A 26,132-nucleotide genomic window follows, 5' to 3' on the forward strand; every position below is an offset into this window, starting at 1 on the left:
CAAGAACAGCTTGTTGGGAGAAAGGGTGTATTTTGCCTTGCAGACTCAAGGAGAAGCTCCATGATGGCAGGGGAAAATGACGACATGAGCAGAGGGTAGACATCACCCCTTGCCAACATCAGGTGGACAACAGGAACAGGAGAGTGTGCCAAACACTGGCATGGGGCAACTGGCTATAATACCCATAAGCGGACCCCAACAATACACTGCCTGTAAGAGGCGTTAATTCCTAAATCTCCATCAGCTGGGAACCTAGCATTCAGAACACCTAAGTTTATGGGGAACACCTGAATCAAACCACCACAAGGCGCTTGCCTGCAAAGCCTAAGGACCTAGGTTCAATTCTCCAGTACTCACTTAAACCAGATGAGCAAGGTGGTTCATGCACCTGGAGTTCATTTGCAATGAATAGAGGCCCTGGCTTGCCATTATTTCCCCCTCTCTCAAATAATTAAATAAAATACTTTTTAAAGATCTGCATGTGAAAAGGGAAGTTGAATCTAGAACATTCCACCAACCCAAAGAGTTAAATCCATCTGTCTACTCATCACCCCATTCATTCAACTGTCCATATCTCCACCCATCCATTCATCCATCTCACATTCACCTCTCCCTCATCTATTTCCTGTCCATCTACTCATACATCTAACCCAAGCACGTTAATGGTGTCGTAGTCTGGGTCCAGTGCTCTTCTAACAACCCCCCAACAGCTGTCTGTCCAAGACAACATGCTCCCAAAGCGAGACCTTTCCCACGAACCCTTGAAAGTCTTCTCCACTGTTCTGTGGCAAGAGTTTCCATGGAGAGCTTCGTGTTAACCCTGTAACTACAGTTTGCCCCTCCCTCCTCCTCTTTGCCTTTCTGCCCCACACCCCCACATTTCCAGAGCAGGCTGCGTAGCGGGCTGAGAGGGGGACTGGCGCTGTGCCTCCCAAGGGGCAACTGGACAAGAAAGCCCATTGACCTCCAGCCCTACCATGGCTGCTGGGCAGATCTGCTGTGTTGAGCCACAGATGCTGTCATTTGGCACCAACTGTCATCAAGAAGGACATACAATTACATGCACTTACATAAAATTACATCATGTCCAGTATTTGCTTTAAAAGTCTTCATTTGTTTTCAGAGGTGCCCAGGACCTAAGTTCTTTTCAACATGTCAGGCTTTTCAAAAAATGATTAAAACGCACCAGATTATTAAATAGAATAAGATCAGACTTAATTTAGCAAACTAACATTTTCTATCATTTTTATAAAGCCCTTTTAATGAAAACCGTCTGCAAGGAGACCAAATATCTAGGCTGAAATCATGTTTCCTCTATATTTGTTATCCCTGAAGATGTTATTTCCAGATTTTACAGAAATAATAAATTTCATTTAGAAGCTGGAGCCTCTGAGGTGGCACCACACATCTCTGAATTTTCCAATTTGCACCACAAGAAGTTAATCCCACTGTAATTTTTCATTCTTGCCAATTCCTGACCACAATATCATACCTTCCTTGCCTCTTGGTAAATGTGGTACTTGAAGCAACATTCAACCCAATATGTTTATTTTACATGAGCCTGAAAAATGCCATTCTAATAAGCATAAACATATTTTCTCAGTGACAAAATGTTTTCTTCCTGTGGCTCCCGATTTCACAGGTCACTGCTTGTGGCTGTTTCCCACGAGCAATCTCCTGGACCCAATGGGTGCCAGGTGGGAGGCACTGAAGCTGGACATGCCCAGCACAGGGTGGAAGCCATTCAGGAGCTCTGCCCACCCGTCAGGCCTCCAGGCCTGTCCTGGACACCCCTCGACAACACCTCATTAACAGAGGTGGAACTTCCGGCCCTAGGAATTATGACCAACGTAAAACTACCTCAAAAGTGACTTCTCAGGTCCCAGGTCTGTGCCCTGTCCTTGTGGCAGCCGGTGGCTTTGTGCCATATGGGAAGCAGGGGCCAGTGGAGCTCAGGATCTCTGTGGTGAGCCAGGCACTGTGGCTACAGCTGGCAAGAGCATGCCTGGCACACACTCAGTGGACATTAAGCCGGGAGGCAGGACCAGGCACCCAGGGGTGGGGAGTGGGAGCACTCACCTGGCTTGGCCTCTGTGGTTTCTCAAATCTGCCTCCAAAGGTCAGGTGGGATCACGTGGCCAGGTAGACCCACCCCAGCTCCAGTTAGAAGTCATCTTGTTACCTCAGGGACCTCCAAGGACTAGGAAAGGATTTGGTGCCAAGGAGGGTACTCAGCCGGCCTCGGAAGAGCTGGGGTCCATCTGTCCACCTGAGCAAACTTCCCAACAGCAGTCACAGACCTTGAAACCGTCCCTCCGCTCTGCCTGGATTCTAAGAGGAACTCGCAGCGTCTTCTGGTCTTGGCTGGGACGGTCAGCTGCGAGTCCTGTCTGGGGTGCTTTAGTCTCCTGGTGCCGTTGGACTTGCCCCCTGGGGGTGGCCTGTTCCCCCACCCGCTCTGCCCCCGAGGCTGAGGTTCGCTTTGAACACTAAATGTTCGTGGAGGCTGGCGGCCGGCAAACACGCAGCCTGGCTTGCTCGTGACTGAAGCGCTTCCTGGGAGGTGGGACCCACAGAGCTCAACCCAGGAAAGCCACTGGCAAGCAGGGAGGCGGCGGATGCCATCTGTATAGGAAAGGCTCCTGTTGAGGGCTCAAGGTGCACACGTCTATGTACTTCCTGCGTAACCCCGGACGTGCCCCTCCCTGGCGGTTTCTACCTAAGAGAACATGTTCTTCCCCCTGCTTTCTCTCCTACCAAAGCCAGGCAGACCAGCAGGTGATGCCACCCTCAACCCCAGGGCACCAATGCCCAGGGACTTGATTCCTCAAGAGGCCGGTCCTCTCCTAAGCCTTCGCAGCAACAGGCCTCCCTGCAGGCTGGTAGCCCCTGCCCCAGAGCTGCCCAGTCACTGCGCCACAGCTTTTGTCTTGCTTGCCTGCCTGCTTGCTTTTTCACAGGGTCTCACCATGCAGCCCAGAGTGCTCAGTGAGTGGTGACGCTGCGAGGACCAACTAGACCACAGTTCTCTGGCCTCCCAGTCCATCCCGGGGCTTCTGCCCCGGGGCACAGTGGCCAGACACCACCCCAGCAAGCCTCCCCACTACTGTCTCCCAAGAAGTTCTGTGGACTCTCCTCAGTTCAGCTGAGGTCACCTAGGACTCTGCGCGGTTTATGTCACATCCAGCCTCACGCTCCTCATCAGAGCAAATGCCCCCAACTGGCCCTGCTGCCAAACTAGCAATGTTCTGAACCCCGTGCTGCGAGCAACAAAGGTCCAATTCAGCCTCCCGGGGGGCAAGGGATCTCATTAAGGCCTGGCAGCCGGCGTGGGGCCGAGGTATTGTTTTTAATGGAAAAAACAAGAATTTGCTGTTATGTGTTAAAGGCTTTATCCAGGGGAATTAATCAGATTGCTACTGGCCTTCAGTCGCATAGCCTTTGACTTTACATCCTCAGAGAAGTCACGGACCAGGACCGCAAAATTGGTTCGTTTCTCTTTCTGTTATTTAATGAGGGCCTAGACAGCCCAGCATAGCTCTCGCCAGCCGGGGAGGCTATGAATCACCTCTCACCTGCCTGCCCCCGGCTCTGAGCAAGGGCAGCTGATCCATCACGCACCCACACCGCCAGCTTCGTTACCCAGGCACTGCGCTGCCCGCCCCGCCGTTGCTCAGAGGCCTTGTGGACATAGGCCTCACCTCCAGACAATGGCCAAACCCTCCTATTCCCAGATCCCAATACCAGGGCCCTCAACTCCTTATTGGACTCCATTACTCAGGTGGGGGGAAGGCCTACGACAGGTGCACACTGTGACTTCCCCTGTGAGCAGCCTCCCTCCTTCGAGCCTGATCTGGAAATAAGAAAGGGCACCAACGGCGCGTGGCGGTGTACCTCTGTGATCTCGATACCTGGTGGGGGGGGGCTGGGGCAGCAGAACTGAGACTTGCAGGCGTGCATCCGTGTGCCGAGCTTCACACTTCGACAGGTTTTTCGAGTGTGAGCGTGCATGTGTGCGTGTGCAGATGTGCACACTGGGTGTGTACACAGAGGTCAGAGGAGGACGTTGGTGATGCCGTCTAAGTGTGTTGGGTTTGTTTTCTCTGATGACTTAAGAATTAAAAGGCGGGAAAGGGTTTTAATGAATACAGTTTATTTCAAAGTAAGTGGTACAGAAAGCAGAGAGAATAGACTCCTCTGGGAAGAGGGATCCCAGAGCTGGAAAACCCGCCAGACCTAGCAGGAGCCGCACGGGGAGCCTGCTTGCCTGTCCAGCAGCTTCAGTCAAAGTGGAGACACTGGGTGGACCACGATGCATCCAGCATTGTGCAGGTCCCAGAAACCCTCTCCCAAGCCTGCCAGTGGGGAAAATCACCCGGGCCAGAAAGAAGGAGGAGGAGAGGAGGAGAAGGAAGAGGATGAAGGGCTGAGAAGAAGGAAGAAGTCGGGTCATCCCTGGCACAATCTTGGGTTAGAATCTATCCACCTAGCAAGGGCCCTTTCTCCCTCTCTGCCTGCCCAGCCAAGGAACTGCCTGCTTCCTCTAGTGTCTCATCAGGGGTCCTCCAATGCCACTCTTCTGCCTTACTTCCTTGAGACAGAGTTTCTCACTGAACCCGAAGGTCACCGATTTTGGATTAGATTGGCTGACCAGTGATCCCCAGGGACCCTCCTACTACCCCAGCCCCGCCCAGTGCTGGGGTCACAAGTGACCACCACATCCAGGGTCCTGGCAACTGATCTCAGGTTCTCATGCTTGTGCAACAAGCCCTCTTCCCCAGGTAGTCATCTCACCTGCCAGCCCCCGGCTTTTGCATTAAATATATTTTTATTTATTTATTTGCAAGGAGACAGAGAGAGAGAGAGAAATGAAAATGGGGTATTCCAGCGCTTCTTGCCACTGTGAACAAACTCTAGATGTACTTGCCACTTTGTACATCTGGCTTTATGTGGGTACTAGGGAATTGAACCCAGGCCAGTAGGCTTTGCAAGCAAGTGACTTTAACTGCTGAGCCATCTCTCCAGCCCTGATTTGTTTTTGCCTTTTTATGCATGAATTTACATATCAAGTTTTGTACTTGCATTTACTGTGCTTTAAAAATGTTATGCCCCCTTTTCACTGTGTGCTCTCCAGACCTGGGAATAGACTAAGTCTCACTGGCAGCTCCCATAGTGCTGGGATTCCTGCTCACCCACTGAAGACTTCTCTCGAGGAAGTACTCACAACTTCCTCTGATACCAAGAGATGCCACATGGGTAGGAACTTTCCCTACCTGTCTCTCTCAAGTTGGTGTGACTCTGCTGACATGGGGATGCTCAGATAGGACCCCAGGGCCCCTACCTAAGGAACTGCTGTGCCTGAGAGGCTTTTTTGAACAGCTATGAAAAGAATCCCCTCCCTCCATTGGCTGAGTTCTCAGATCGGCATTTTACCTGTCCTATCTCTGGGTAGGGTTTGCTTGCCATTGTGATCACAGATTTGAGGCGGTGACATCAAGTGTCCTGGACAAGGAAGGAACAGAGGGAAGCAGACGGGAGGAGGGAGAAGTGGCTTGGTGTTTACAGAGCAAAATCCACCCCCCACCCCAACACAGCCACCTTGCTGAGGAAGCTGGTTCAGCCTCCTTCATAGCCTCCAGGTGAGTTCCATCCCCTGCCTGCTGTGCGGGTTACTTAACTGCTCTGTAGCCCTGTTTCCTCCTCTGTATGGTGGAGATCATGGTGTCACCTTGCTGGGATGCTGTGCAGATGGGTGATAATGAACAGAGAGGTAGCCTGGGGCTCAGCCCACAGAACTGTCCACTAGGTCACAGCTGTGACTGGAATGTTGTCTTTCACCTCATGTAGAAGAAGGAGGCATCCGAAAAGCTCTCTGAGCCCGAGGCCAGGAGGAGCGCTGTGGAGCACTGTCTTCTGGACATGAAGTGGCCATTGCACTCACGACCTCACAGTGACTGTTGTCACTTGCTCAATATTGAGGCTACCGACACTTCATCATGAATGACGGAGGAGGATGAAAAACAAAAAACAAGGCATCAAAGTAGAAGAGAGATTAGTGCAAAGACAAGGGGTTCGGTGGAAGGGGTAGAGGAAGATAACAAGAGAAGGCAATGTGAGGGGACTATAATTAAAAATACATTGTGTATATGTGTGAAATTGATAATAAAAAATAAGTTAAAAAGAAAAAAGAAAGGAAATGGTCTTCCCAGCCGTGGAAGCACCCACGTGGCTAGTGAGTTCTCTGCAGGCTGCAAGCCCTTCCTGGGTTCCCAGGACTCTCACAGCCTCCTTCCTCCTCCTGTAGAATTGTCACCCTCTAGACATCCTGGGAGCTTTCACCACTGGACAGGGGACATCTTATAACAGGGAGGGTCCTGCTCAGGTGGAGGACAGAGCTACAGGGCCTCTGTGTATTCGCAACATCTCTGCCCCAGAACTTTCTATGGCTCCATGAGGAGGCTACACATGTGAATGTCCTCAAAAGTTCCCAAAAGTTCTAAAACTCTGTTTGGCACCATCATGGCATCCAGCCTTTGCTCAGATACAGTGGGAGCCTTTAGCACCCAATGTCACTGAAGGGTCTGGAGTTCTCTAATCCACATGGCAAAACATTCCCTCCATAAATTAGGTCCTTACTTTAGACCAGCAAGCATTCTAGATGGACTGAAGATTGGGGCGGGGGGGGAGCAGCAAGCGGTCATTGCAGAAGCTTTGAGAGAGCTGAGTCAGGGTAACACCGCAGGACTTGGAGTGGAGGGATGCGCGCGCACAGAGTCAAATACAAACACAAACGCTCGCACCGGGCAGGAGGAAATGTTCCTAACCTTTCTGGTTGGCAAAGAGGCAGCGCCCTCCCCACCCGCGACTCTTACAAATGAATGGAAACAGCTCTCCGTAGAAAAACAGACTGCAGCTCTGAATAGGCAATTCACAGAAGAAGATCAGAAATAGCAGTAAACATCTGAAGAACTTCTTGGCCAGAGAATGGTGAACTCCAGAATGAAGCCATGAGCTGGGGAGTTCTCTTTGCCCATGAAATTGGCCCAAATGCTCCCTCTTGCCAACGTTCAGACCTATTCGGGGAGTGGGTAACAGGGACATGTGTTCAAGCCGTGGGCCCTGTGCATACACGTCTGGTGTCACCTAACTTACTCAAAGTGCATGTCCCATGGGCATGGTATCACTTGTGGGAGCTCTCTGGGCAGGACAGCCCCTGCCCTCTCAGGTTACCTTTACAGCCCTCGCCTTAGATCCTTTAACAATGAGACCACCCTCTCCCACCCCTGACAATAGCAGGAGGGTAGGATCAAGGTCAAGGCTGGTGAAAGCACAACTTCCAGGGTTGTCCTCCTTCCTGGGGTCCACCCATGCCTCCCTGGTGGTGTGTGCCCCATATCTCGACCTGTGCAGGTATCTGGGCATAACCGGACCCTAAGGTGCCAGGCACCCCCACCCCTTTGGGCTAGGCAGGCAGGGGGCATTGACACTGTTCTGCAGGTTCTAGGCATGGGGAAAGAGGGTCTCCCTGGTGCAGGGTTCCCTCCAGACCCACAGGTGTCTTCCCAGCTGTGGCTTGATGACCCCCCACCAAGGGAGCTGGACAGCTGGCAGCAGCCATGTTGTCGCCCGGGTAAGAGGAGGTAAGTGGGGCTGGGCCCTCTGGTGCCCCCAGGCTTGGCATCTGGTAGGATGCACTTGGGGAGTGAGTGGAACAGAAAGGAATGAAGGAAAAGGAAAAAGAAGGAGAAAGTAGAGAAGGAAGGAGACAACAAGAGACTAAAGGGGACCAGGGGGCAGCCTAAAGCCCCTTCACGACCAGAGATGGTTAATCGAGATGGAACTGGGGGGAGGATTGCGTGGCGGTCCATTGCCTCAGACCACCCCCCCTTCCTTTAAGTGACTTGGACACAAGCCTTCCTTACTCTGTACATTTATTATTTGTCCGTGAAGGGGAGTTGACAGTGGCCCCTCCCTGCCCCACACATCTAGGTAGGCAGCTCCTAAGCTGGCCTCTGCCCATGCCTGCCTGCTAATGTTCATGCCCTGTGCCATTGGCTCCCCTAAGCATGAGTGGAGACACTTGGCTACAGGCTCAAGCTGGCATAATGGGAGGTCACGTCTGGGAGTTGAGTTAGTTTTTCTGCCTTAGGGGTCTCTCGCGCTCTCTCTCCTCCCGCTCTTCTCTTTCTTTCTTTCTTTCTTTCTTTCTTTCTTTCTTTCTTTCTTTCTTTCTTTCTTTTTCTTTCTTTCCTTCTTTCTTTCTCTCTCTCTTTCTTTCTATCTGTCTTTTGCTCCTCTCTCTCTCTTCCCCCACCTCTGATTCTTAGCAGTCCTGTGGAGAGACTCATGTGACCCGTAACCTCCTTCCAAGGTCATGAGGGTAATCTTGGACATAGAGACTTGCTATACCACTCAAGCCTTCCTTCTCTGGAGTCCCATTGAGGGGGTGACTGTAGCCTTGTGACTCTGGAGACAAAAAGCTGGCTGGACGCCCTGCATTCCTGACTCGGAACTTGTGGAGTTAATTCTGTAGCCTGGTCATTGGCTCTAGCTGCTGATTTGGGATTATTTGTTACACAGTAATGGGGAACTAATAGAGAAAAATAAAGATATCTGTCTCTGGGGAAAAGTGGGCTCAGCCCAACACTGTCTGACCCTGTTTGAACCTGGGGTTCACTATTGGGGAAACTGACATCTGAGCAGGGTGTAATTTGCCTGAGACCCCTATTTCTGTGGTCAGAGGCTGGAGTTTCTTCCTTGGCAAGCCTGGCTTTTGAGCCCTGGTGGCCTCTTAGCCAGGGGAGGCATCCTATTGGCTGGTGGCATTGTCATAGGAGGTGGTTCTTTGAATTGTGGTGAAGGCCATTGGGGTAGCCTCTGCTTCTGCTCTGTCCCCCAAACCACCCTCCCTCCCTTGTCTCTGACCTCACTGTCACTTGTATTAGTTACTTTTCTTGTTTCTGTAAGCAAATGCCTGAGAAGTAGGCTGAGGAGGAATTTATTTGGCCCACAGTTCCTGGGGTCTCAGTCCATCATGATGGTAGGACCAGGAAGTGGCTGGTCACATAGCACCCTCATTCCGGACGCAGAGATGGCTGCGTGCGTGCTAGCCGTGAGCTGCTTTTGCTTTTTCCATTCAGTCTGGGAGCCCAGCCCATGGAATAGCTCCACCCACAGTCAGGGTAGATCTGCCCATCTCAGGTTAGTCTAGCAACTCCATCACAGACAGACCTAGCGATTTGTCTCCTAGGTGATTCTAGAGCCCATCAAGTTGACAGTAGAGATTAACTGTCATTCATAGTGGAGGCAGGGAGGGAGCGAAATGGAAGAATGTGGTCCAAGGCTACCACAGAATGTGGGGGCTGCCCAGCTGTGGCTGGATGCCACATACCTGCTCTAGATCCTGAGGCCAGGGAATCTCACCCCCAAAGGATGAGCGGGTGCAGGTCTGCAATTCTGGCCTGGCATTAAAGTGACTCCCCACTTCTCTGCTCAGTCCTTGCGGGCCCCCGTTCTGGGCTGTGGTATGTCACCTTCTGGGGAAATGGCAGAGTGGGGTTCCCAGACAGGATACAAGACATCTGAGTAACTTTGAAGCTCAGAAAACAAGCCATGAGCGTTCCCAGTATACGTATATCCAGATGATATTTGGGATAAACTTGTACTAAAAATCTTCCTGCCATTTATCTGAAATTCCAATTAAATGTGATGTCTTTTTTCTTATTTGCTGATCCTGGGAATGCCATGGCAATGACAGGTGGGTCACACTCAGGGACAACGGGAGCCTATGGTTTGGGGTTGCCACTTTCTTCCTGTCTTGGGTGTGGAAGTCAGGGACCTAATCAAGAGCTTCAGTCTGACCACTGAACTCCCCTCTTCCCCACCACCCGGGCTGGACTTCAGGCAGTACCCAAAGCCAGGGCCTCTGGTTAGAGAGAGAGCTGCACCGAATGAAGAAGGCTGGTCTCTCTGAGCAGGAGGTGAGCTCCTTGTCAGGGGAGACGCACCAGCCCTGCAGGAGTGTCAGCTCCAGAGCCTGACCGGGGAGGGAAAGTAAGAACAGGCCGCTCACGTCACCAGCAAGACTAACAGGAACTTGCCCAGGATTCTCCTGGAGGGAGGCCACTGAGCAGATCCCGATAGCTGAGTGGGGCTGGAAGTAGGCTGTGAGTGAGCGAGAAATTGGTGGTGGGTCTGAGTCTGGGGGGGCTGTGGGTGTCATGGGGACATGCTGCAGGTGGATGTATGAGTTTCCTGTTGGTTCTGTAACAAATTGCTCCAAGTTTAATGACTTAAAGAGCAAGTGCTTGGTCCTGGTTCTTGGGGTTCAAAGCCCAAGATGGAGCTTCTGGAACTGAAATCAAGGTGTCAACAAGCCTGGGATCTTGTCAGGGGCTCCCGGTGGGAGATTCTGTCTTCATGTCCCCCCTGGCTTCCTACTCCTCAGCTCACGACGATCTCGGGGGTCCGTGCTTCTGCCATCACTGCCATCGCTGACCCTGAGTCCCTGCCTGCCTCCTTTGTCCTTTGTAAGGACCTCGTGGCGACATTGGGCATAGCTATACAACCCAGAGCCTCCAAGACAGGAAATCCCACTTCATGGCCACTCCACCTTCCAAGGCTGTTATTCTAATTTCCTCAGGAAGTTTAAGTGCGGGCTGGGAGGTGGCTCAGGTTGTGGTGGTTTGAATGTCAAATGTTCCCCACAGGCTCAGGTGTTGGAATGCTTCAGCCGGGAGAGCTGTTTGGGAAGGTTGCGAACCTTTAGCAGGCAGAGTCTTGCTGGAGGAAATGCGTCACCAGGGCAGGTCTTGAGATGTCACATGCCACCTCTGCTTGCTGTTCATTCATCTTCTCCCTCTCCTTCCTCCCTGCCAACGTGGTGCTAGCTTCCTACTCCTGCCTCGCTTTCTGTACCATGATGAGCCGTACCCTCTGGAAGAACTGCCCGCCAAAATAAACTCTATCCTTCCCTAGACTAGTGTTGGAGAGGCATTTTATCCCCACTACAAGAAAAGGAAGTAAGTGATGCAGAAAATTGGTACTGACCATAGAAACTTTGTTCCTGGTTATGCAATTACAAGATATAACTCTTACTAAGGAGGGAAAGTTAATTGTCCAGGCAGAAATGCCCTGTGTAGTGGGTGGAGAAACTTAACCGTAAAACCATAGGCACTAGGTGATAAATCCAGGTGCCAGAATTGGATAACACCCCACTCCCACCTCCACCCCCAGAGAACTGTTGGGCAGTGAGGTCCATGAGGTCTCCATATATATTTACATATATATATATATCTATATATATATATATATATCTATATATATATATATATATATATAGACACACACACACACACACACACACACACACACACACACATGGGCTATTTCCAGAGCACTTGGTTACCCACCACAGCTAAATGGTAAGACCAAATACAGGGTAAGGAGAGGTCATGCTAGAACCAAAAAGGAAATCAGCTTCTTGATGGCTAGGCTTCATAGTGCCAGAAAGTGTGATGCAAGCTGCTGGGAGAGAATGGTCACCCTCAGTGTGAACAAGCAGAGGATGCTGAAAACTACAAACTCAACCAGCCCGGGAAGGTGTGCACACACCTGTGCATAGTGGCACACAGGCTGTGGGGGTAACTAACTGCTTTCCAATAGGATATGAAGCCTGCTCACTGGGAGGGAGTTCCCATCCTGGCACTGGGTCCTGTGGGTAGGAAGATCATAGACTATAAAGAGAAGCTCTCACTCTTACTTGGATACTAAGAGAGGGTTGTGCCCATCAAGAAGTCCTTGAAAGCACTATGTTTACTCTTTGATCTGTGTTACTCTCACTCTTAGTTGGAGAATCTGCTGTGATTTCATTTGTTTTTGTACATGGCAGTGAAGACCAGGGAGAACCAAGATCCATTAATAGGACAAGAGAAAGTAGCCAACTCCCTAGCAGTATCCAGGTAACGCAACTGGCTTCATTCTGTCCATGTCCTGAGCCCAGGAGTAAAGTTGAGCTTAACAATGGAATAACATGTTTGGTGGAGGAAATGGCACCAAATCTATGGTATAGCTTCTCATATCTGCCCTGATGCATATCTACAATGAAAGAGAGCACAGTGCAGAAAAGATAAAATATATATATATAAAGTATGGCATGGAAAGAAAAGTGAATGATTTTAAAATACCAGGCAGAGATTGCAGCCCCTTTGGCTGTAACTGTGAAAGAGACTACCATCGCTAGAGATAAGCCAGCTGCTTTGAGATACCCTGATTGCAAGACCCAGCCCATTGAAGGCTCAAGAGAGACTGCTGAAGGGAGGCCTCTGCTCCCCAAGGGCAGCATGCAGAAGCTGGTTCAGCCATGTTCCACGGGTACCAGGATTCTTCTTGATATGAGAACAGAACTTGCCAACCTCATCCCCAAGGTGCTGGTTTTGAAAAAGCAGAAGATACTTGGATCACAGACTACTGCACGACGGTCCCAGATAGAGCGCCTAACGAGCTGAGGTGACGCAGGGTCAGAGCTCCTGCAGAGTCCCCACAGGGCCATTCAGGAAGCTGAACCCTAAGTTACAATGGAGATCGCAGAACCATGGGGCATCTGCCAAGGAAAGCTGTGGGCTTGGGCCAGATCCTGGTCTGTGAGAGAGACTACAGGCAGCCCACACGGAGAGACAGAGGTATCGAAGCCTTTGGGATCCCAGAGGATTTCATCACGATCCCCAGGTACAGTACATTGAGCTATGGGATTTTGTATTTGCCCTCCTGGATTTTGGTCTTGCTTGGATCCAATGTTTTCTTAGTATGCCCACATTCCTCCCTCTTGGAATGGGAATAGTTATTCTATGCACAAAATGTTGAAAATATGTAACTTGTGTTTTTATTTTATAGGACAGTTAAGAAGCTGCTTTGAGTCTCAAATGAGACTTTAGACTTGTGAATAATGTTGGAACTAGCAAAGACTAGTGGGACTTTTAAGTTGGACTGGATGCATTTTGCATCATGAAATGGCCTTGGAGCCGGTGAGGGCCAGAGGTGGAATGAGGTGGTTGAAATAGAAAATAATTCACACAGGCTCGTGTGTTTGGATATTTAATTCCCAGTTACTGGCAGTGTTCTTACAGGTTGTGGAGCCTTTAGGAGTCTTGCTGAAGGAAGTGTGTCGCTGGGGGGCCTGTGTTGAGGGTCATGGCCCAGCCCTCTTGCTGTCAACTCGAGGGCCTTCCTCTGCTGATGTGATGATGTGACACTGGCCTCCTGCTCCTGCAAGGCTCTTTTCCTCTGGAATTGTAAGCTAGAGTAAATTCTTTCCTTTCCTTTCCTTTCCTAAGTTGCTTCTGATCGAGTATTTTGTCACAGTATGGGAAAATACCTCATAAACAATTGGTAAAGTGGGAATACTTGACTTCAAATTCTCAGCACTCACATAAATGCTGGGCATGGTGGTACCTGCATTTGGCAGCTGGAGTCAGGGCATCCTCAGGTCAAGTTGGCTAGCTAGACTAGCCCAGCTGGCAAGCTCTCAGTTCAAGTGAGAGACCTAACATCAACTTCTGCCCCACACATGCATGCACACACTTGTGCACATGCACTTACTACATGTGCAACCACACAAAACCAAAACTGTATACACGCCATACATACAGGAACACAGAAAGAAATAGAAAAAGAAGTAAGGAAGAAAGGAAGCGGAAGGAATGAAAGAAGGAAGAAAGAAGAAATGCAACTAAGAGACTGTGAGGGACACATCAGAGATGGCCTGGAAGTCTAGTTTCAGGAGCCTAGACCTTCCTTCGAATACTGAGTCCTGTGCATGGGGAATGGCCTGGTCTCTTTGTAGGGTCCTGGATCGAATGTGCACGAGGCCAGCCTCAAGTCTGGGTCAGAGGCAAATCTGGGCCCCATGATCCTGGTGTGGGCTGATGTCCATGCGCTGGGACCGAGCCCGTAAGCCACTGCAGCTGGGGCCTGGCTGGGGGCTTGCTGGCCTCCTCCCTGCAGCTGCTGCTCGGCTGGCTGGTCACACATGCTTTACATTAAGGCTGAAGAGTATGTTTTCCATCCAGTCTGGCACACGAGGGACACCGGCTGATCAGGATCCTGGCAGGCTGACCACAGCAGCAGGATTCCGAGGCTGTGAGCTCTGGAGAGTGGCCTTTGAAGCTGATGAGGCGAGGGGGGGGGGCGGTTGGGGGGTGAGCGTGAGATCAGGGCAGCCAGGTCTGCCTTCCGGGGAGCCTGGCTACGAAGCAGCAGAGGGGCCCAGCCCATCCCTCAGGGTTCCGACAGGAACTCTGCTGGGAAGGGCGACCCAAGGTCAGCACCAGGGAGATGGTACAGTGGGGAGATCCTAGGCGCCCCTCTCCTTTGCCTGGTCCGCGATTTATGAATTGTGCATCCCAGGCCTGCCTCCAGAAAGATGGCTGACCAGGGGCTGCATGTTCCTGGTGAGCCTCCACACACCCGGGCTTCGTGAGGCGCACGAGGATGCTGTTTCCTTGTGTCGGTGAGAACTCACCACGGTTCTCATCATCACCCCTGGCACTTTGGCCTCAGAGTGAGGCTCCCGTTCCTACATCCGCACCCCACAGCCTGACTCCCTAGCCTGTTTCTCCAGCATGCAGTCCACCCTAGCCCTCTCTCTGAATCAGTTGCCACCTTTCCCACCTCAGACTTTGTCTACCCCTTCCCCCATGACTGGACCTTTGCAGCCTCAACCTCCAGCTCCCGCCTAGGGATTTTCCCTCACATATGGTGGTCACTGAGGTGCTGGGGCACCTCCACCCCCTTTGCCTCACACCTAGGTTGGTCAGCTGGGCCACATACCAGGTCACTTTGGAAACCTGTGACCTCGAGGTTGAACAAGGTTGCTGCTACTCCTCCCCCGATAGCCTGGTACCTGGGACAACCCTGTCACCTGGTGCTTCCATGTATTTACTAGGTGACGGAGCAAGTCAGGGGATGGCATCAGGTGTCCTGCCAGGGCCTTGAAACCTTGTTGGGCTACAGCAGTTCTGGAGTTGTCCGTGCCTAGTGGAGAAAAGATAATGCAGAGGGGAGGGTTGAAGAATGAATAGGAGAGAAAAGCAAGAGAACTGGAGAATTTAGTGGCTGAATGGACATTTTTATTCCTATGGCCCTGAGAGCTATGAACTCCAGCCCAGTGTCAACGTCCTGCCTGAGATCTACTCTATGTGGCCTAGGAGTTGAAAACAACTTCACAGTTTGAAGGCTTGTATGTAAGGAGGAAAAGAAGAGCATGCCGCAGAGCCCGCACGCAGCTTGTAGTGCCCACGTGGCCACTCACGAACTTCGGTCAGAGGCTGGCAGGGTCTCCTCTATCCAGGGATGCCTACAGAGGGGACTTGACGTGGCACAGGATCTGACATTCACAGTCAAACTGAGGGCTCGGGCTGCCTTGTGCATGGGGCGAGAGCCGTGCTGCGGAGCCCCCACTCGTGGCATGGCCTGGGCCCCTCTCCCACGGAAGCAGGAGGGCTACATGAAATCACGCCCGTCCCAGGACTGCCCGGCCCACCCTTGCAGCCAGATCCTTGACCCCCAGGCCTGGGAAGGGAGAGGACTCCCACACTCATTTGTGAATTAGGCGTATTTTCCACCGGCTGGCTGGGTCTGCAGGGACCTGACAAGAAGACGTTCCAAGCTTTGTAACGTTTCAGCGCTAATGAGCTGGAATTCTGGTGGTTTCTTTTAATCCCACTGTGTTTATCCCAATCAGCGAGCGGAGGCTGGCGGCGATGGCTGTCATTCCGTCTGTGATGAGTGCTCTGGCCGGCTGGCCTGCTTTCCAGGAAGAGGCCTTGTCCCCATTTCCGCGGAGGCTCACAGCACCTTCTGAGCCCAGGACAGTGCAAGGCAGGAGGGCATGCAAGGCACGGTGGTGGGTGGTTTTGGGGGGCAGTTCAGGTGTTTGGCATTTGTCCTTCCCATGGAGTGGCTTCCCAAAGCCAAGGCCGTTTCTTTAGTGTGGTCCGTTCTGGGCTCCTTAGAGGCCCTGCCCGCGACTAGCTTTGAATGGAGCTGGTGGGTGTGGAAGGAACCCCAGGAAGCGCAAAGGGCGGGATCCACCTCAAGGAGAGGGGAGCACTCAGAGGCACAGTCCCTAGGGAACTTGGGGGATCCACATAGTGAGCTGCCCTCAGCAGGGCATGGGCACATGGGGTATCAGTCTCAGGGATGCTAAGCCCTCGAGATTTGTGGGACATGGGGAGAGTGGATGCTTATAGCTTCAAAGAAAGCCCTCTGGGCAAAGGGACGTATCTTAGAGATACAGGGAGCTGGTTGGCATGCCACTCTAGAGGGTCAACGCCTGGGCTGGGCCTTCCAGGGTACCTGCTGCGTCACGTCACCTCTTCCTCTTCCCAGAGCCAAGGCAATTGCTGCAGGCAGACGTGCCCCTCTGAATTGCTCCTGTCCCAGTGATCAGCATCCCGGGACATGCTTGCAGCTGTTACTGACGTTACGATGTGCCTGAATCTCCTGAGCGCCTGCTCTGTGGCAGGTCCTGGAACACCGAGAAGACTCAGGTGGGCCTGTGGTCGGTCCGTGGCATGGCTTTTCCTCTGAGGCTCAAAGAGGCGCTGTCCCTATAGAAGAGGCTGCTCTGAGGTGCCGAATGATGATGTCCTGTGCCAAGAGGGCTGGTCCATGGGGGACCTTGACCTACGACAAAGCCAACATATGGCTTCTGGTGTGCTGTGGGGGAGCAGGCCAGGTTTCTGCCTTGGAGGTAGTCCCATGATGCTGCATAACTCATGCTGGTGGAAAGGCTTAGGTGCTAAGAGAGTCGAGGGCCCTCAGCCCCCACGGCTGCCCCAAGGGAAGATAGGAGAGAAACCAAGAGCCAGTAGGCTTCTTGGGCTCCATCGCTGGGAGGGAGAGCAGCAACTCCCTGTTCCTAATCAGAGTTCTGGCTCTGCAAGCACCTGAGCCCGCGACCATGGTCCACAGTAGCTGCGGGAGTCAGGCGACTGTGCCTTCCAGGCGGTGAAGCTGGGGAGAGACAGCAGATCTTTCTTGCTCTGGGGAAACAAGTGCCAGAGTCATCTGTGCGCTGGTTATCTTCTGCAGTGCGCAGTACGCAGTGCTGGACATGGCCCAGCTTCAAGCGGCACGCGGCTCTCCCCTCAGGCTCCCGTGGGGCAGGATGCTGGCCTGGCTGAGCTGAGTCCTCCACCTGGGACTCATGGGGTGGTGGCAGGGTGTCAGCCGGGGTGGGAGTGCATTCTTATCTGGAAGCCCCCTGCTGGGAGAACAAGACCTTCCAAGTTTGTTTAGGCTGATGACACAATGCATTTTCTTGCAGCTCCAGAGCTCAGGGTGATTTATTTCTTCCAGGCCAGAAGGAGCCAATGTCTGGCGTCACAGAGGGTCCACATTCCTCTTTTAAGGCTGATTAATTCAGGCCCATCATGTACGCACTCCGCTTGAGGAGCTTAAAACCAGGCTGAGCTCTTCCTCTTGCCCATTGCCACCTCTGTTGCTGGGATGTGACCTCAGGCCCCACATTCCGTGGGTGATCACACAGGGCAGGAGCAGCCAAGAACAGATACATTAGGGTCATCTTGGGGCCTGAACACCTCACCTCCCCCAATCCACGTGGCCAAGAAGCTCCCCAGGAGGCTGGCCCTGGCTTGGGACACAGCACGGGTTTTAGTTTCGTTATCCATGAGATGCACCTTGCTGCCTGATGCCACCCGGGATTCCTCTGTGTATGACATGACCATTCCTATCTCTACCCCGGAGAGGGGTAAGCTTCTGAAGGTGGGAGGTTCTGGAAGGCCTGGGAGAGCCGCGTCTCTTACCTACGCCATCATCGCTCGACTCTTTCTGTCCCAGATCGGGGGCCATGTCAGCCCTGTATTCACACATCCCTGATTGCTTGTTGGAGGGGGTCCTTTCAGCCCAGGTCTGCCCTGTGATGCCTAGCCTGTGACTTTGGTAAGTCACTTCCCCTCTCTGTGCCCATGTTGTCCTTGACATGAGTCTGGAGGCGGCAGACAAGGGTAGGCCTGGTATCCTCACAAGCATAGTAAAAGTAAACACCGCCTGGGAAAGGTGTCCCCGAGAAGCAGCCCCGACCCACGTGGAGACACACTGGCCAGACAAGAAGGGAAGGAGCACTGGACAGGTGCTGCCATCTCCACACTGGCCTGTCCCATCTCCCCAGCTTTGCTGAAGGAAAGATGGTTCCTCTTTGGTTAGAAACAGAGAGAACTCGAGTGGCCCATGCCCGGGGCCTGGAAGAAGCCTGTGGGAAGTGTAGGATGACCCAGGGGGCTGCCACGGAGCACTGCCCACCGTCTCAGGCACAGCAGAAACTGAAGCCTGTTGGCATGAGGGGGAGTGGGGCAGCGGGCTTATGGGCTAGGGGCGGTCAAGGTCTCGCTGGCCTCCGTGCCACTCAGGATCCTGGCAGTGGCCACCCCACCGCGGGGCTCAGCAGCTCCCTGACCTCCGCCGTCTGGCTTCCAGAGCCACCAACTCCATGAGTCGTTTAAATCTGCTTTTCCAAAACCAGCTGCTCTGCTGCCTTGGGTGGTGTTGGCTGCCTGCCTCAGGGTGGCTGCCACCCAGCGTGGTAGAAATGGTGAAAGTGGCACGAGTTCCAGGCTGCCTGTGTGAGAAGCTGGGAGGACAGAGAGGTGCAGGACTGGAGGAACACATGTGGCGCTGGTCCCTAGGGCAGGGGCTCAGGAAAACCCATGGCTTCCCCCACTCGGTGGAGAGGCTCCGCCCTGGGTTCCAGGAACCCCTGGGAGCTGGAGACCACATGGGATGCGGCCTGTGGGAGCCGCTCAGTCCCAGCCACAGGCTCTCAGTCAGAGCCTGCACATCTGTGTGGGAAGTGTTTCTTTTTATGAGCAAGCTCCGACTTGTTAAATTTTACAGCGACAGGAAACTTGTAACCTCACTTAGGAGTTACAAGGGCCTAGGGTGAGCACACCCCATAAAGTCCAGTGGCCTGTGGGAATCCGGTTAGGGACGAATCCAGGACCTCTTCCCACATGCAAGAAGGCAGCGCCAGTGCTCCAGGGCTGCAGACATCTTGGGTATTCAGAGACGCTATGAGAGTGGTGGCCCCAAGCCAGGACCCCCCACAGAGCATGTGCAGGGGCCCTCTGTGCCTTGTGAACTATGCCTGGCTCCAGGGTGATGGCCTCATCACACACAGTACCAAGAGCTGGGTGTGGTTAGCAGAATCACGACCCCCCCAAAGGTATCCATGTCCTAAATACCCATGCCCTGTGATCGTGCCACCCTCCATGGCAAAGGGATTCCAGGTAGAGCTAAGTTGCAGATTTGCAATGGAGGGATGATGCTGGACTTGATATGGAGATAACGGTCCTCATAAGGGAGAGAGCCAAGAGGGTCCAAGACGGAGTAGGCAGGATGCCCCTCACCCAAGGACAACGGCACGAGCCAAGGCAGGCGTGTTACTGCTGGTGCTCTGTAAGAGGGGGCTGGCAGGATCACCCTCCAGACCTGCACGTGTGGGCGGACGGTAGCCCACCTGCACCTGACTTCCAAAGTGCAACCCAGAATTACAAATTTGCATATCTTGAGATGTAGCAAGCATGTGACAGTGTTTCAACCCGCAGAGAGAACTGGCCCTCCAGAGCTGCGGAGCCTTCCGGGCGGTCCAGTGTTGAGGTCCTGACCTCTAGCATGATGGTATTGGCATGGGGCTGAGCATGGTGGAGATTAGATAATGAGCAGGCCATGATTCCTTATGAATGTTGCGCAGGCAATAGAAACCCCCGAGAGAGTCTCCTTACCACTTCTGCCACGTGCGGACACAGGGAGGCCCCGGGAAGCACGCCCCCATCAGGCACACCACCTCCCATTGTCTTGATCCGGAATCTGCCCACTGGAACTGTGGTGAGGGAATTTCTGTTGTTCATAAGCCCAGGGTCTGCGGCGTGTAGGTTATAGCAGCCCGTATGGATAGGAACAGAATATGACCAAGACATGGCGTTCACCCGCAACACACATGAGTGGTGCGGAAGTGGGTGACGGGCAGAGGCTGGGAGAGGTTTGAGATGCTAGGCACGACTCGCCTTGCAATGGCTGGAAGAGCTGGGAAGGTGACTGGTGAGGGCTCAGGAGCGTAGGGATGCTGAGGGAGCCCCTGTCTGAGCCTTCTCTAGGAGGGGAAGGCTACTCTGATGAGGTCTCAGATATTTGGTATACAAGGGTGTAGAGGATGTCTGGACCAGGTTAGGGTTTCGGGCAGCAGAACAAGTAAGGGAATGGGATTGGTCGCTTAGCTGCTGCAGCTTCTAAAAAAGACAAGAAGGCAAAGCAAGTGTCCTCTTGACAGCGAGCAGTCCAGTGTCAGAGTAAGAGATTCAGACAGAACTGCTTGAGCTGGAAGACTCAGAGTATTTTCAACCTTTGCAGGATGTGTGTTTGGGACAGGACAGGAAACATGTGGCCCAGAGTGACATGGAGGTTCTGGGTTCCTTGGGTGTGATAGCTGACCTTGTCAACTCGATGGCACTTAGCACCCCACTGGAGACAACCCCTGGCCCCATGAGGGGTTTCTAGATTAGGTTTTTTTTTGAGGTGGGAGGACCACTGTCGTAGTTAGCATCCTTCTTTGGGTTGGGGTCCTAGACTAACTGAGAAGGAGAAAGACAGCGGAGCGCCATCATTTGCTGCTCTCGACTTCCTCGCTGGGAGCGCGGCGGGCGTGACGGGCTGCCGCCGGGATGGACGCCAGCCACCGCCACCCGCGAGCCAACACAAGCCTTGAGCTGCTTCTTGTCAGCGCTCCGTTACCACAAGGAGGGAACATCACCAACGCACCTAGAAGGAGGCTTAGGGGCCACCAAATGGCGGCCACCTCTCAGCCTCCTCTGCAGCTGTGGACCTCCAGTAGCCCATGAGCGTTGCTCGGCGGCATGAGCTGTGGGCGCCTTCTCTTCTGCTTCCCAGGGGATCCTGCCATCCCCACAGTCTCCATAGGATACCCAGTCTGCAGGGCTTGCACCTGTCAACCAGAGTGACAGACACACGGAGGAGGTTCCACGTGGGAGGAGCACCAGCCGCAGTCTGCAGTGGCAACAGGCCAGTCTGCGCCTCACTCTTTTTTTGTTGTTTGTTTGTTTGTTTGGTTGGTTTTTCAAGGTAGGGTCTCACTCTGGCCCAGGCTGACCTGGAATGCACTATGGAGTGTCAGGGTGGCCTCGAACTCATGGTGATCCTCCTACTTCTGCCTCCCGAGTGCTGGGATGAAAGGTGTGCGCCGCCACGCCCGGCTCATCTGTGCACTGAGAGCCTGCTGTTTGCCCTTACGCCGCCATCTTTACACACACTGCTGTGCCAACTGTCCCAGCTCCCGTGTTTGTGTGGAGGCCACCCTAGTTGGACAAAGGGGTCACCAAAGACCCCGAGAAGTCAGCAGATTCAGCTAGGAAGTGGCCAAGCCAGGGATTGAACTAGGCACCAGGAACGGAGCTGCGAGAGTCTGGACGTTCCATGAGAGTATTTTTAATGTTTGTTTTCATTTTAATAACTGCCTAAAAATATTTTATCAGTCATAAAGGCAAAACCACTCTGCAGAGGTTTCTCAAGTGCTTTCTACACAGAGGATTATCGTTCCTGTGAGGACTCGTTGGTCTATTTTGAGGATCTTTGAGAACTTCGTTTCTTACAAAAGCACCAGGGGGAAAAAAAAGTTAAAGTAGAAACTTTTAGTTTCAGCCAGGATGAAGTGGCCCCCTCCCCGCTGGTCCTTCTTACAATGGAAAAGTCTTGGGTGTAACAGAGCGCAAGGACGCTTTGGAGCATCCTGAGGCCAGGAGAAGATGGACGGCCCAGGGACTGAGGGACCTCGGAGCTGCAAGGTGTCTGGGGGGGTTCCTTTCTGATGGGTGCTGGGATAGCACCCTCTGACGTCCTGACAGGCACAGACAAAAATACAAATTAAAATAAAAAAAAAAAATAAATTGCCCCTCTAGCCAGAGAGGAAAAGGCAACTTTGCAAGACACACCAGTTTTTGGAAAGTACTTGCCCCACTCAGGCCAAGCACCAGTAGATGGGCTCTTCTACCCACAGCAGGTGCAGCGGCACCGGACGCCCCAGGGCTGTGGCCGAGGACACCTGCAATGGGGCAGGCCAGGCAGGGCCCAGCAGAGAGCTGAGGATGCTGTGCCCAGGGCAAGCAAAGTAGAGCCAGGCAACCGGGGCAGGGCTAGCTGCAGCTTTGTCCCACACTGCTAGGGACAGCGGAGTCCAGCACGGGACAGAACTTCCTGGGAGCAGCCAACAGGCCATGCTGGTCCTCTGCATGAAGGGCTGAAGGGGTGGGGTCCTGCCAGCTCACTCCCAGGAGTGGATCAGTGAGCGGGATTTTTGTGAGGTGGCGCTGGAAGGGGGAGGTGGGGACCCGTAAGGCCAGTCCCGCCACCACAGCCTGTGTGGTGCACCTCCGACAGAGCGGCCGTGGTTTAAGAGGAAGGTCAGACCAGATACAGGGTTCCATTACCCGATCCCCCAAACACCTGGGAAACAATAAAGCATCACTCATGGGACCGAGAGCCAGGCCGTCACTACATGAGTGGGAAACGACGCCCGGCCCATGCCAGCTCTGCGATGAATCAGACGCTGGGGTTATCTGACAGGGATTACAAGGGAACCATCATAAAAACACTTTAGTGACAACTGTGGGCACGCTTGAAGCAAACGAAAAACTGGAACAATCTCGGCAAAGAAGCAGAATTTTAAAAAATACCAAAGGGACACTTTAGAACTAAAATAACACTATAACTGATATTTGAAAGCCTTATTAAATGGGCACAGTCATGGAGCAGGGATGGCCAAGGAGGGAACGATCAATGCAAAGACAGATCAATAGGGTTCAAAGTCAGACCAATTTGTAGACAGGAAACTTGTGAAAGGTGAACAGAGATCCCAGAGCCCACGAGTGATGGCGAAGGCTCCAATGCTGATGTCATTAGAGTCGTAGGAGGGAAGAAAGATGGGACTTTAAAAGAATTTGAAGAAATAATGACTGAAACCCCCAACTTATCAACAGCATAAGCCTGAAATCCAAGAAGCCATGAGAACCCCAAAGAGGATCGTGTCAAAGAAATCCACTCCAGTAAATGTCATCGACAAATGTCTGAAATCTAAATGCAAAAGACAGTTGTTCTTTTTTTTTTTTTCTGGGGAGGGCAAGGCAGGGCTTTACGCTCCAGCGCGGGCGGGAGGGGAGCTTACTACGTAGCTCAGGCTGGCCATATACTCACGGCGCTCCTCTTGTCCCAGTCTCCCAAGTGCTGAAATTACAGGTGTGAGTCACCACATCTGGCTCAAAGAAAAGCTCTTGAAAACAGCCGGAGAGAGGGAGGAGGAAATGATGCATTCTGGGGACACTGACCAAAGTGTCTGGATCCAGGAGATCCAGGAGGAAGCGGCAGCATGGGTCAAGTTCTGGAAAAGAAAGGAGACTGTTAACTCTCAAGTTGACATCCAAATCAATATTCTTCAGACACAAAGGGAAATAAACGAGTGAAATATTTTTTCTTAAAATAACTTAATAAAGGGAGAGATGGCCCATGTTCACAGATCATCAGATTAGTATTTCTCACCTGTAGGTTTAAGGCAATCTTAATCCAATGGCCACAAGACTGTTTTGTTGACATTGGCGAACTGTTAAACGTTTAAAAGGAAAAGAAGAACAGCAGGAAAAGACCGCTGATGCATGATTGCAAGATAGACAGAACCCAAGCCACAGTGAACGCAATGTGGTTTTGATGGAGATGAGGCACACAGGCCCTGAGGGAAGGAGCTCAGAGCTAGACATGCAGAGGGCATAACTGGCCTTTGGCAACTGAGCAGGGTAAAGTGAAAGCACCGGGCTCTCCATGGGCAGATGACTGCTTCCCGGCACAAACCTCACATGGCCCACGGAAATTAACTCAAAATGGATCAGAAACCTACACATAAAACATGAAACTCGCAGACAAAAAAAAAAAAAATCAAGAATGAGTTCTGTTTGACTTTGGATTTGCTGCTGAACTTTGATATACAATCCTCATGGCATGTTCTATGAAAAGGGGATAAATTGCATCATGTTAAAATTCAAATCAACTATTCTTCAAGAGACAGTGTTCAGAGAATGAAAATAGACTCTACATATTGGGGAAAACTCTACGTGACACATGGTGCTAACAAATGTACATCCAACACAGGCAAAGACATCTTACAATTCAACGACATGAACACAAGCCATAGGCAGGGACCATAGCTCACTCAGTTGAAGTGCCTGTCTCACAGGCATAAGTCCAACCACAGTGCCCATGTGAAAATGCTGGACATGGTGACACGCTCCTTTAATCCCAGCACGGAGGAGGCAGAGACAGGAGGATCCCTGGAGCTGCTGGCCAGCCCGTCAACAATTGATGACTTCCAGGTCAAAGACAGTCCCAAAGGAGATGGACATAGTTCCTGAGGAATGAAATTCAGGGCTGTCTTCTGGCCTCTATATGCATGTGTACAAACATGCACATGCACATGTGCCCACACACACGTACTTACATTAAAGAAACAGGAAGCCATCTAATTAAAGACTAGGGGAACGATCTGAACATATTCCTCATCAAGGATGTACGCATAGTAAAAAGCTTATGAAAGGTGCTCAACGTCATTTTTGTCATCAGGGATATGCAAATTAAAGCACCAATGAGATATAGATGCTCACCTATGAGGCTGGCTAAAAGCCAGTACCAGGTGCTGGTGGGGTGTGGAGCACCAGGAACTCCCGTTCAGTGCCGGGCATGATGCAAACTGGCACAGCCACTGTGGAAGACAGTCTGGCAGTCTCTTTCAAAGCTAAATATAATCTTAGCATATGATCCATCAGTCATGCTCCTCAGTATTTACCCAACTGAGTTGAAAACTTATGGCCACCCAAAAACCTGCATATGAGTGTTTATAGCAGCTTCATTCATAATTGTATAAAACTGGGAGCAACCAAGATGCCCTTCTGAGGAAAACGAATAAACAAGCTGTGGTTCATCCACACGATGGAACAGTATTCAGCCATCAAAAGAAATGCCCCATCAAATCACAAAAAAATGACATGGGGGAATATTCAATTCCCATTGCTAAATAAAAGGATGTATCCTGGGTGTGGTGGCGTACTCCTTTAATCCCAGCAGTTGGAAGGCAGAGGAAGGCGGAGGTTCACCGTAAATTCCAGGCCACCCTAAGACTACATAATAAATTCCAGGTCAGCCTGGGCTAGACCAAAATCCTATTTCAAAAAAAAAAAAAAAAAAAGAGAGAGAGAGATATCTTGTAAACACATTGCTAAGTGAAAGAAGCCACTTTGAAAAGGATACATACTATAGGGTTCTGAGACAGTTAAAAAAAAAATCTGGGGGCTAGGGAAATAGATCCATGGTTAGAAGTGCTGACTGCACCACCCTACCACTGGAGTTACGATTTCTAGACCCATACAAAGCCAGACACAAGTGAGACCCATCTGTAACCCTTGTTATGCTCATGCCAATGGGCAGCAGCAAAGTGAGGAGAATCCTGAAGCTTTTGGGCCATGAAGCTTGGCATTCGTAGTGGCAAAAAAACCAGTAAGAGACCCTGTCTCAAAGGGTGGAAGGCAAAGTCCAACGCCCCCAGATTGACCTCTGACCTCTACAAGTGTGTCGTAGCCCACAACTGCCCACACAAGCACACGCACACACACACACACACATACATGCACAATTGGTACTTGCTCAAGAGTTGGGGTAACATTTGATAGGTGAAGTACAATGGATATTTTAATGATAGGTGCACAGTACATACACTTGTCAAATCCAGAGAACTTAACAACACAAATTTAATATGTGAAAAATCCATCCATGTATGCGTATTCAAAAGGTACGTTGGGGCTAGAGAGATCGCTCCGCAGCTAAGTGCACAAGCATGCAGTCCCGAGGTTGCACAAGACGGCAGTAGATTGAATCTCCAGATCTCATGTAAAACAGCCGAGTGTGGTCACGTGCACCTGAAACCCCTGTCCCACAGGGGATCAGGGACCCAAGTATCTTTGGGGTCCCTCAAACACTGGAATTAGTAAAAGGAGACTGTAACTAAACAT

Source organism: Jaculus jaculus, chromosome 7 (assembly GCF_020740685.1).
Source record: "Jaculus jaculus isolate mJacJac1 chromosome 7, mJacJac1.mat.Y.cur, whole genome shotgun sequence".
NCBI lineage: Eukaryota > Metazoa > Chordata > Mammalia > Rodentia > Dipodidae > Jaculus > Jaculus jaculus.